The sequence below is a fragment of the Lissotriton helveticus genome, chromosome 4_1, assembly GCF_964261635.1.
Source record: "Lissotriton helveticus chromosome 4_1, aLisHel1.1, whole genome shotgun sequence".
NCBI classification, from domain to species: Eukaryota; Metazoa; Chordata; class Amphibia; order Caudata; family Salamandridae; genus Lissotriton; species Lissotriton helveticus.
In genome coordinates, this window is record NC_136063.1 from 1,563,302,059 (window position 1) to 1,563,315,322 (window position 13,264).

The 13,264-nt window shown below is 41.8% G+C and overlaps 1 protein-coding gene across 6 annotated transcripts in view; it reads right to left on the bottom strand.

The window, feature by feature from the left end:
* Positions 1 to 13,264, bottom strand: part of TNS3 (tensin 3) — an 851,445-nt gene that overhangs the window by 328,471 nt on the left and 509,710 nt on the right. The window lies entirely within an intron of this gene.

Genomic DNA, 13,264 nt, shown 5'->3' on the forward strand with positions numbered 1-13,264 from the left:
TTAAATGATTGCAAACTAATTTGTTGTTGTGGAAATCTCATTAAATAACTGTAAACGCTAGTTAGTAGAACAGACCACGGTCCCTCTACCTGTACTGCACAGCTAGAATTCACTACACGTAAACTCGGTTATACATATGCAGTACACAAATCAACCTTGTGCATGTACGAGGTTCTAAACTTCAACTGCAAATGTAGATCCTGATTCACCAAATTATGAGTTTTGGTCCTTGGAAGCAGAAGTATCAGTAATAAGTGAATTTGACTGGAAAGTGTGCAGAGTTTTCACAATTCTGGCATTGCAGAAGTAGGTGTTCCAAGGTCAGAGTTAAGATTGTGATCGGTAAAATGAAATGCAAATAATCTGTTAACTGCATATAACTTTAGGATTGTTTACTGTACATAGATTTCCAATATTGATGCACACCTAAACATAAAACTGAATGGTGACCTGTCACTGGTACAGAAAGACTAGGGAAGTGCATCAAAACTCCTCACTCCTCTAGGGTGTTGCAGAAACAGTGTGCAGTGTGTGTTGAGGGGGCTGAAGACCTAGTGTGAGCAGTCAATGCTCAATTCCCCTCGCGACCTATTGCCTTTACACCAGTGACTGAGGTACGGTGATATACTACTGCACTCTTCAGTTGATGCATCTCAGTACCTGATATGCAAGTATTGTGACTGGCATGCTTGTTAGATCCCAACGTTGTAAGAGCTTGAGCTCACACTATGCTGCCTTGTCGAGGATCAAATCAGCTGAGAAGTGGTATCTGGGAATGATAGCTTCTCTGGGCACCCTAAAGATGTTGTCTGTAAACGCTCTCTCTGCTGTGCCTCAAATAATTATTACTCAAAAGGAAAGACAAAGAAACATGTTGCAGGTGTCTTGCTAGATAAATCTACATCATTTGCAGTTAAGAGTAAAAAAAATAGAAATAAAAATCAACCCTGTTTTAACATTCAACAGGATATGGCTATAAGAAAATAAATAAACGTTAAAAGTATTTTAGGCTTGATATAAAATTCACCAGGATATGCTTTCAAAAATATATTATGAATGGCATTTGAAAAGGAAAACAATAAACAGAACACTACTAAGAATTTCTTAAAAAGGATCATTAATTCCCAAAGCTATAAATTATGGATCTTCACTTTCTAATATATTTCTATTTTGTTGGCTCTATAATTTCTATGGGAGTGTTTTGCAGTACCAGTGATTGGCCATTTGTGGTGCTGGACTTACTCGAAAGGCTAAGCTGGAGTACATTTACTACAGTTTTGAGTCCTTTCTGGATATAGGAATACTAGAAGTGCAGTTTGCGAATAGCAATGATTTTTCTCTTTTGTGGGTGGGTCTTTTGTCCTCCCTAAAGGATTCCTTAAACCCCTCCCATTTTGTATTCCCCTCTTCCGGCCACACTCTACTGTCCCTCCCACATCCTTCCAAAAAAAACTATGGGTACGTGTGAGGAGATCTCCTGAGTCAGCCTGGAGATATCCACACATAAAAGAAAGGAGTGGCAGAGGCCTCCACACGTAAGTTAGTGAATAGCATTTTACAGTATGTCAAAAAGTACTATTGTAGTACTACTAAATGTGCTAAAAAATGTGGTTTGTGAATAGGCCCCTATGTATTAACATTTATGACAGAAGGACTGCATATTGTGACAATTCTTGAACCACTGTAATACAAGTCATTGGAAGTGAAAAGAGACCTCTTCAACTACCTAAAATAAGACATTATATATTTGTTTTTTTGCCGACTTTTGTGTTCACTATGAAATGCTTTTTGAAGACTGTTTCTGGCTCATAATATTACAGTTCATAAACTAAAACTTCAATACACTCTAGACTTGACAGCCGTATGATCTTGATTGTAGAACTTTTATGATATTTAAAAAGTTTTAACTTTTAAAGTTGTCAAAGTATTTTGTTCTGTGGAACATTACAAATAAACTGCTTCAATGCAATTAACATTTCACATAGAAAATAGATACTCCCATGGTTCTATTTGTCCCTCTGCATGCATACTGATATTCCCAATTTGTTCTGCTGGTCTAAATCGCTCTACTCTTTCATACAAATAAATAACAATTAAATTATTCGCCTACTGTCTATACACTGGGGAAGGATAGGATAACGGAAGTCGCTAACCACTTCTCATGACATACAGTCGTAGCTGCGTTTAGTGTACGTGTGCTGCCAGCAGAGGGAAGCAGAAGCTGTGCTATTACATGAAAAACAAACACACACACAAAAGGAACTGCAAAATTCAAGCCACTTTCAATTCCCTCTGCCTTCGACACAAGAATCACAGCTAGGGCAGTAGCTATCAATGCTGCAGCAGGCGCAGCGGCACCATGGCCCAAGGGGTGTGAGAAGGATCTCTGCACCTCCATTATGATGTTATTATACCACCCAAATAGTGGCACAGAAACCATGCCTGATTTGCTAAAGAGATCTTGGGGACATTCAGAACGTTGACTTAGGAATGCATTTAACCTTCTGCTTACCATTGGGTTAGTGGTTTTTACCTCACATGTTCTGCACCACTCTACTCTATGCTAGTGCACTTTATATCACTCTACTATGCACCACTGCACTCTTTGCTGTTGCACACTACACTCCTCCACACCACTCAACTCTGCAATGCTGAACTTGACGCCAATGCACTATACACCACTACTCTGCTCCACTCCACTCGATGCCACTTCGCTCTACTCTAAACCAATCTACTCAACACCAATGCACTCTATGCCACTCCCCTCTACACAACTGCAAGCAATGCTGCACCACTCTACTCAACGACACTCTACGCCACTACTCTATGCCACTGCACTCTACCGTGCACCACTATAATCTACCCTGTACCACTCCACTTGATTCTGAAACAACTTACTCTACACCACTGGACTCTATGCCACTCTGCACCACTTCACTCTATGTGCTACTCTACGTGATGTCACTTTACTCTAAACCACTGCCCTCTACACCACTTTACTCAATACCAAATGCACCCTACGTCACTGTACCTATGCGAATGTCTTTTTACCAATGCACTTCACGCCACTATAGTCTGCAACAGTCTACTCTATGCCACGGCACTCTACATCACTGCACACTTTCACTCTACAACATTGCGCTCTATCACTGCACTCTACGCCACTCTATTCTACTCTGCACCAATTTACTCTATGTCACTGCTCTCTGCATCACTCTACTCTGCACCTCTCTACAACACTGCACTCTACTACACTATACTATTCATGACTGCACTCTACGCTCCTGCACTCTATGCCACTGCACCACTTTACTCTATGCCTTTGCACTCTACACCACTCTACTCTGCTTCACTCCACTCTTATGCCACTGCACTCTACCCCACACCATTCCACTCTACTATGCACCTCTCTACTCTATGCCACATCACTCTACTTCAATCTACTATGCATCAATCCATTCTATGCCACTGTACTCTATGCCAGTCCACTCTAATCTACTCTGCACCACTGCACTCTACGAAACTTTAATCCACACCACTGCCCTCTACACCACTTCACTCTACTCTGAAACAATCTACTCTATGCCACTGCAGTCAATGCCACTCTATTCCTCTCTGCACTAGTCCACTCTATGCTACTCCACACCCCTCAATATTATACCGCTGCACCCTATGCCACTGCACTCTACACCAATGCTCACTACACCATTTTGATCAAAACCAATACACTCTATGACACTGCACTCTATACCAATCTACTCTGCACCACTGCACTGTACACAGCTATACTCAACAACACTGAACGCTACACCATTACATGGTCACTTTACTCTACACCACTCTATGTCACTGCACTCTACACCAATGCATTCTACACCACTCTAGTCTACAACAATCTGCTCTGCAGCACTGTACTCTACAACACTCTACTCTATGCCACTCCATACCACTTTAAGAAACTCTACTGCACTCTATGCCAATGCACTCCACACCACTCTAATCTACTATGCGTCGCTGTACTCTATGACATTGCACTCTACACCACTTGAGTCTAGGCCACTCCACTCTGCACCATTCCACATCACCCCACTCTGCAATACTGCTCTCTACACCACTACTCTATACCACTCCACACTACCCTGCAGCACTCCACTCTACACTAACTCACTCTTCTCTGAAACAATGTACCCTATGCCACTGTACTCTATGCCAATACACTCTATGCCGCTCTACCCCACTCCACTCTATAACACTGCAATCAATGTTATGCCACTCTACTCTACACCACTCTTCTCTATGCCACTGTGCTCTACCCTGCACCACTGTGCTCTATGCTGCAGCACTGTACTCTACCCTGCATCACTCCACTCTACTCTAAAACAATCTACTGCACTCAACACCACTCCAAGCCACTACAGTCTACTCTACGCCACTGTACTCTAAACCACTGCACACTACGCTAATGCATTCTACACCACTTTACTCAAAACCAATGCACCCTACACCACTGCACTTACGCCAACTACTTTGCAACACTGCACTTTACACCCTTATACTCTACAATATTCTATTCTATGCAACTGCACGCTATGTCACTCTACATCACTGCACTCTACGTAACTGCACTCTACGCCACTGTATTCTACTCTGCACTACTATACTCTTCACCACTCAACTGTGCAACACTGGACTGTGTAACACTATGACTCTATATTCTTACTCTACTCTGCATGACTACACTCTATGCCACTGCATTCTACTCAGCACCACTCAACTCTAAACCACTCTACACCACTGCACTCGAAGCTACTGTACTCTACCCAACACCACTCCACTATATGCTACTTCACTCTGCGCCACACTACTCCACTCCACTCAATGCCATTGCACTCTACGCCGCTGCAATCCACTCTGCTTCGCTCTACTCTAAGCCACGCCACTCTATGCTACTCTTCCTGACTGCACTCTATGTAATCCACTCTACACCACTTTACTCAAAACCAATGCACTCAACGCCACTGCACTCTATACCAATCTACTCTGCACCACTGTACTTTATGACACTTCATTCTAGGCCACTCTACAACACTCTACTCCGTGATACTCTACTCTATGATGCTCTCTCTACTCCATTAATCTCTGCTCCACTGACAAAGTACTCCACTCTATGCCACTCCATTCTCCAGGACTCTACTCCACTCTATGCAAATCTACAACACTACTCCTCTCTACGAATCTCTACACAACTCCCTCAATGCCAGTCTGTGCCACTTTACTCCCCTCTATTCTATGACACTCTACTCTACACCATGCCAGTCTATGACACCGCTGTAGGCCACTCACTCTACTCTACGCAACGCCCTCTACACCACTCCACTGTGCTTTACACAACTCCACGACACTCTATGCCACATTCTACGACACTCCACTCAACTCTGACACTGTGCTCCACTCAACGACACTCAACTTTACGCCCTTCTGCTCTACTACACTCTAGTTCCTTCAGAACACTCCACAACACTGTATGCTAATCCATTACACTCCACTCAACTTTACTGTACGCCACTCTACGCCAGTACATAACACTCCACTCTACTACACTTTACATCACTCCTCTCCACACCACTCTCCTTTACCCTAGTAACTTTTAGCCATGCTAAACAGCAGCCACTCTAGTGTACAACATTGCTAAAACATTTTAGCAAAACCAATTGCTCTTGCATACGCTAATGGCACAGTTGCCACGCTACTAGTATCTAATAAAAAAAACAAGTAACCTGGTCTCAGTACCTAAACTGCTTATTTTATGGCACTTATTCCATTTTATCCATTTAATTGTAAATGGATAAAATGGAATAAGTGCCTAAGAAATAAACAGTTTAGGTGCCTAAATAAATAGCAGCAACATAAAATCGAGACCAGGTTACTTGTTTTTTTGATTAGATAGATAATGTCCAACCTGGTCTCGGAAGGACAAGACCCCACTCTGGTTCAAAACGCTACTGGTATCAGCTTCTCAAAAATAAAGGTAGTTGACAGGGCAAAGATTGAGCAAGCAATAGCGTTGGGACACAATGGCAGTTGATTCTTTGCAGTCAAAACTGGATTAGGTGGGTCGGTGAACTAATACACCCACATCAGTAATGCTGTGTGCTCAACCATGTGCAGTGCTTAATTTGAGCTGGTGGTTGGAAGTGTGGCCAATAAGCACTTATTCTTTGCTACCAGTACTTATTTTTGCTCATCAGACTTTGAGGTTGATGTAATGAATGCCTCTGAGTAGCGCTGACTTTTGGTAACGATAAACATCTGCAACAACAAGTGGTTAATTGTGCGCTTTATAAATACTTATGCTATCATAATATTGTAGAGACTTGTAAGCAGGTGTTCATCATATTTTTACAAGATGAAAATCAACACTGACATGCATGAACCTCAAATTATTGCGAGACCAAGAACAGCTTGCATTTTTCGTCTTGGGAAAAGGTTTAAGTCACTTGGTATCCAACTTTCCACTAAATGGTTTCAGAGTTAGCAATGTATGCAAATATCTGTCTATGTAAGGATCCTTTGAGGCAGAAATTGTCATCAACTTTAAATGTTGAAGCTATTGACAAATCCAAAATAAGCATTGACCAATCTAGGGGCATAAACGTGTTTTTCTGCTACCCATGTGTGGTCTTCCAGCCCATACAATGTTATGCTCACTAACACCATAGAGTCTCCCCCCTACACTGTTTGCTCCATTTCTCGATCCACAATCTGATTCCATTTTAAGTGGCGTGAATAATCCCCTTGACAAGAAATAAGATCAACACGTTTCATACGTTGAGACAGCTTTGTCAACTTATATTTTTTTGATGAGCTTTCGTAGCACCAAAACATGCTCTAATGTATACTGGTTCACAACTGTTAATCAATAAATATAGATCGCTATATATGGGAGAGGTTTAAAATATGGTTGATTAGAAAAGTTGCTTTGCAGTTCCACTGATAAAGGGACATACCGGTGGGAGTGAAGGGACACTAAGTATGGGACGGAACGGTGTAAGGATTGTCAACAGTCAGCTCAGTGGTATCTACATTAAGAGTCAGGTGTAAACGCAGTAAATGGAGCATATGGATAGCACAACGCACTTTCTGCTGTCAATGTGACATTATGCACAAGAGTTGCCCATGGAATTGTTGCAAGATCTGCTGGGCCGAACTGTCTGTAGCGGGCATCGGGCGTTTCCCTGGGAGGACGTATTAGTGAAGGCCAATTGTACAGTGGAGGGGGCTGTTTTGTTACTGGGGGCCGGTATTGCAGTAATATTACTATATCGGCCCCTAGTAACTAAAGCAGCATGGGGGCTGGTCCGTCAACATTGTCAGGGCTGCTTTGGGTTCCCAGTCCGGCCCAGAAGATTTGTCACCTTTGCTGAAGATATTACTTCGATGCAAAAAAGGGCTATGCTTTGGAAAACCATCCTTGAGTGGAGGCGGCATTTTGGCCACGATGGGATCAAAGGAAAAAGGTCTAATGCTTCATAAAGTCATCACAAGAAACCATAATGAAATGCACCATCATATCTTCTTAAACTCGTTTGTTTATTTCTTTGAAAGAATGAACACATTAATGAAAACATGTCACCAAAAATAAAGAGAGTTTGGTAAGTTCGGCTTTACAGAATGGGGGTTGGGAGCACACTGCCTCACAGTCCCAGCTTGGTTTGCCCCTTTGCATCCTGGTAAACGTAGTACACAGTTCAAACTTTCTTCAAAATTAGCTGGAGTTTTTCACCAAAGTTGGTGCAGACATTGCTGTATATCTCTAGACACGTGTTTCTGGATTGAGCCCTTCATCAGTAGCAAGCAGCAGTTTTAGATATACAGCAATGTCTGCACCAACTTTGTTGAAAAACTCCAGCTAATTTTGAAGAAAGTTTTATCTGTGAACTACATTTCCCAGGATGCAAAGGGGCAAACTGTGCTGGGACTATGAGGCAGTGTGCTCCCAACCCTCATTCTGTTTAAAAGGCTCCCTTGAGCCAGCAAGCTGACGAGCTTTGGAGATGCACCTGTGTGCCTGTGAGTAGTACTGTGACCTGAGAGGAACTTGGCAGCATTTCCAGCAACCCCAGACAATTTTTCTTTGCTCTCTAAAGAAACAAAACCAAACATGTCGTATGGATACCTACCTATATTTGAAAATAATCATTGTTGGCTCTTTTCATGGTATCTATTACTGGTTTGCACAAGTATTCACTTTATGAAACAGAAAGAGAAACACTTGGGGCTCTCATACTAGCAACTCCCTTCAATAGGACAGGACATCTATTTCGAAATGGTGAACGAAGAAAATTAAATATTGTTTGGTTATTGGATTACTATTAAGGTTTATTGAAGTGCATGCTAGATTGTTCCAATTCTCAAAGTTGTATGTGGTGGCCCTGAATTCTTGAGGAGGATAGGATCATACAATGTTCACTTTGTTTCTGTGCTACAAGTGTACATGTGCTACCTTCAGAAATAGTATCCACCTGTAGCAATGAAGGGCAGTTGGTACAGTGAGCAACCAGTAATAGGGCATTAGACAAACGGCAACAATATTGAAGTGACCGAGGATTTTGTCACTCAGTCTTTCAATCAGACCTCAAAGATAAGTAAGTGCTGCCACACGAAGAAAGAAGGACATAGATCACAGTTAGCATGCATGCTGAATCTCTCAATAAATTTGAAAATAGAATTGATCATGATGGTCTAATGAATATATCTTTACCGGTATGGTATGAACCATGATTTCTCTTGTGCAGTAGGTTTTGGTCAGCCCTCGTCATCTATTGGCCTATTCAAGTGTAATTCACAAATTCCTTATAACCACCAAAGAATATGGCGTGGATCTGTCGGTCACCCATATCAACATTAGGCTGTCTTTACTGTGAGTGGTATCATTTTTGCTTATGCAAATGCGCACATTCGCCTAAAAAAAAAATCTATTTCAGTGATATAGCTGTAGGCCAATCTCTTCTTTAATTTCTGTTTTTATTCCATATATTACAACTATTTTTGCAGTGGGCTATTTTTACTTATGCACACCGCATTCAGATTGGGCCATTTTTACTTTTTATTACTTTTACGTTTTCATATGCATTTGTTTACAACAATGAACACCAAACATTGCAGGGTTAACCAGGTCAGAACTATTGGCTTTGCCAATGCTCACTCCCACATGCATTGTAACTTAAAGTCAATTTAATGTGTTTCTTTGATGCACACGGTTTAGAAATATTTCAGAGTACGATTAGGCACAAACTACTGGTGAGAGTACGAGAGGCACAACGAGCAATTGTTTATGATCCAAGTTAATGGCAGTACTCAATGTTTTTTCTTTCTTCGGAGCAGGACATCAAACAACTCGTGTATAATGCCAGGCAAGCCAAATCTACAAAGCTGCAATTAAACTGGGAAAAAGTCCCTCACATGAACAGGACTTTATGCCATACAAGGTGTTCCCCATAACCCACTACTGGATTTACCAGAAAATCACAAGTGAATTAATCACAGCCATATTAATAAAACAAAAGATAAGATAAGTGCTTTGATGCCAATAGCTCCTCTGAGGTAAATCTATAAATACTCCTACATAAGCAGGGACTGTTAAATTACAGGAAAGTCAAGCTTGCTAACATTACCAGTGAGATAACGAGAAAAAGACTACCATTGACATAGGCATTGTGAGGGCATACTGATCCAAAGTCCATGTTTAACTAGGCGGGGAGAGGCAGGCACATGAAACAAACCGACTGTATTGTTCAATTACTGTGGGAAGTTTGGAGTTTTCCGTAGAAAAAAAATGGACTAAAACAGAGAGCCAGGTGCAGGAACTGTAACCGAAGGAGATAAAATGGAGGGAAACAAAGGCTAGGTTATAGGTGTGGCAACTGTAATGGAGGAAAATAACTACTACAGGTGTGGCATTGTAACGGAAACGGTGGAATACAGGTGCGAGACGTTGGACCATTGCAAACGAGCTTTTAAAGTCATCATGGTCAAATATAACCCCTAAAATTCCTGAGCGCCCATAACAAGAAGTTACCACCACCCACAGTACTTCATGAGCTTTTCAAAAGTTTGAAAGAATAAGAAGTTTGCTGTGGAATAATTAAAGCAGTACACTTCAAAGACAAACACTAATGGTACATACAGCTTTCACGTGCCAGGACTCCATAACAGTCGTACTGCCTTTCATAACGTTCTACTCATCACACGTGTCTGTCTAATGCTATGGAGAACTGTCTGAATTCAGGAACTGCTCAGAAATAAAGGGCGACCTATATAACCTCATGCATGCTCATGACGAGCTCAGCTCGTCATGAGGCATGATGGCCGTGTGCTCATGACGAGCTGAGTTCGTCATAATGGCCGCAACGATCGCACGTGGGGATAATTCCCCCGCTGTGCTGAGCGTTCTGAGGAAACGGGTGTGGCCTTGACGAGCTCAGCTCGTCATGAGCACAGCGCCACCGTGCTGCGTGACGAGCTGAGCTCTTCACGAGCACCGAGGCGCTGTGCGCAACCCCCTGCCCCCAGCACAGCGGGGTATTACCCCCCCCCGGCGAAGGGGTTAAATAACGTATTTCTAGAGACCATAATATTATGGTTTTAACTAAACTATAACCAACTAACAGGTTATTCAATTTACTGAAAGAAGGTGCATGGAAGACTGACTACACACTGATGCGATTCAAACTCACACCATGCGGATCATGGACAACGTCAAAAATTGGATTGAAGTTGGCATTCTGAATCCACTCGAATTACTGCCTCTGAGAAGAACGTTTGTGAATTTCTTGCGCAAGGTCAGTATTTCTTCCATTTGGGGAGAGATATGTTTGAATATGAAGAACAGCAGAGCAACTCAAGAGAAGAAAGTATCGCTGTGCTAAAAGGCTCTGCAATAAAGATAGATTTGACTGTTTAACTAAAATGGTACCCAGAGGCTCTCCCTCTGACCAGGACCAATTTGCGTTTGGAAAAATAATGCCCCAACTGTTGAAAAGATTACTACCACATCTCACAAATTTTAGCACAGACACGTCAAAGGAGTGGATCATAACCCTCTCACTAAAGCTGAAGAGACTGCTGAACATAGCCTGAGATAGTGTAACTGGGAGGTGCATCGCCTTCAGAAACAGCTACAAGGAGTTCAGACCCTCCTCCATGCCGTCTCCTGAAGACACAATTCACTTTGGGATGTGGTGCTATCATTGTCATTACTTTTGTGGATACTCTTGTGGCCTATTGAACTTAGGACGCAAATGCCTATTACAGGTAACAGCAATTTTGGAACACACCCTTTAGCTATGTCTAGTGAGTATGGTTAATTGGTATATCGATATAAGAAGCTTTCCCCCTAAGAGGAGGGGGAGCTAAGAAAGCAAAGTTTAAAATAAAAATAGTACCTCAATCACAGCAACGGAAGGACCTTAATAACCCTGAAGTACACAGTACTTGGTCTTTGCTCCTGCAGCAAGAAGAGGAAGTGAAGACCGCTCTGCTGCCCAATCAGAAGGCTGCAAATGAGTGTGACAATTAAGCTCACAAATGGTAAGCAATGGGCAGGCTCCAAGCCCCTTATTCAAGACAATATCTCTCACAAGTTAGTGCACAAGTGCTGATGCAGGTGAGCCCTAAAAACCCGGACACTTTCTGAAGCGCCTTTCAGTAAGTCACTCTCACTTGCACAATGAGCCTCTTTCCAAGCAGTGCCATAATGACGGACGTGTAATGGTTTAATGCTCCGAATATCCATTTCCTCAGGCGGTACTCAGAAAAGCACAGGCTGCATGAATATTAACAAAAAAACACACACACCTTTTGTTTAAATAGCTAAAATGTGTTTGCAAATACAGTTTTATAGAGAACTAAGGGGCATATGTATCAAGGTATACATTTGCGATTCTCAAATAGCGATTTTTAGAGAATCGCAATTTAGAATTGCAAAATGTAATGTATGATAGATTTGCAAAACAATTTGCGAATCCTACATATTCCTTATTTGTGAATCGCATATTGAGATTCGCAAATAAGGAATACCTTCCCATTCATTCCTATGGGTTAGGAGGCCCATAGGAATGAATGGGAAGACATTCTCAATTTGCGATTACCAATCAGAGAATCGCAAATTGAGAATGCAATTTCAAGGTGCAAAGGGGGCCGAAAGGACACCCTGTTGCACCCCTGAAATGTGCATGTGTACACATGTGGCGCACATACATGCCCTAAGGGCATGCATGTGTTCCACGTGGCACCTCGAAAAAATAAAAAAGTGCTTTTTAAAGGATATCGCATATTACCACCAACTTGAAGTTGGGGGTAATTTGCGATTCTTTAAGTCAATATCGCAATTTGAGATGCCTTCTAGCATAGCATTTAGAGAATCGCAAATTGCGACTCTCTAAATGCTTGCCCGAAATAAGGAATCGCAATTTTTGCGATTCCTTATTTTGCGAGTAGGTTTAAACTTACCTACATAGCACAAAGTTAAATTGTGATTAATAACGCTCACATTCTGCGAAGTTCAGCGTTTGCGAACGCAATTAGCTTGATACATACGGCCCTATTACCTATATTCTGAAGGTGGGCAGACATTCTACAGAAAGTGTGAAGGGACTGAAAACAAAAGCATTTTGTCAACTTCGAATGTAGGATTCATTGCTATAATATAATCAAAAGCCCAAAACGTCTCTTTAAGCATTTAAATATGGTTCATGCGTAGCATTTATCATGCCCTACAAGCCCAGCGCTCATAACAAGAAATTGAAAATCTGCGACACGGAATTAATTATTGGCCCATTAAGAGAAAATATCAAGCGCTCGAAATACTGTTTGCTACTGCTTCACACTGATGTCCTCCTAGTTGGGCGAAAACCGGCCACTATTGTTTGATATGTGTGGGAGATGTCCATCTTGTAAAAAGCAGAGGCAAATGGGACGCTTCTGTCTGTACGTTGGCACTTAAATTTAGAAGACGTTACTTCTTCCGAGGACTTAGCTATTATATTTTTTTATGATTTTCAATTCAAGCTCATATCATATTTTCTGAAATAAAAAGTAACAGCCATAGGTATCCCTGGCACTCACCTCTGATACCTTGAAATAGATTTTTAAAAACGACTTAAAGGACTAAAATTCTTCTCAGTAGCACAGGAGAACTTCACAGAGCCACTAGAAATCCGTGGGTTAAAGCTGCCTTGGTAAATCCTTGAGAAACGGCTGGCAG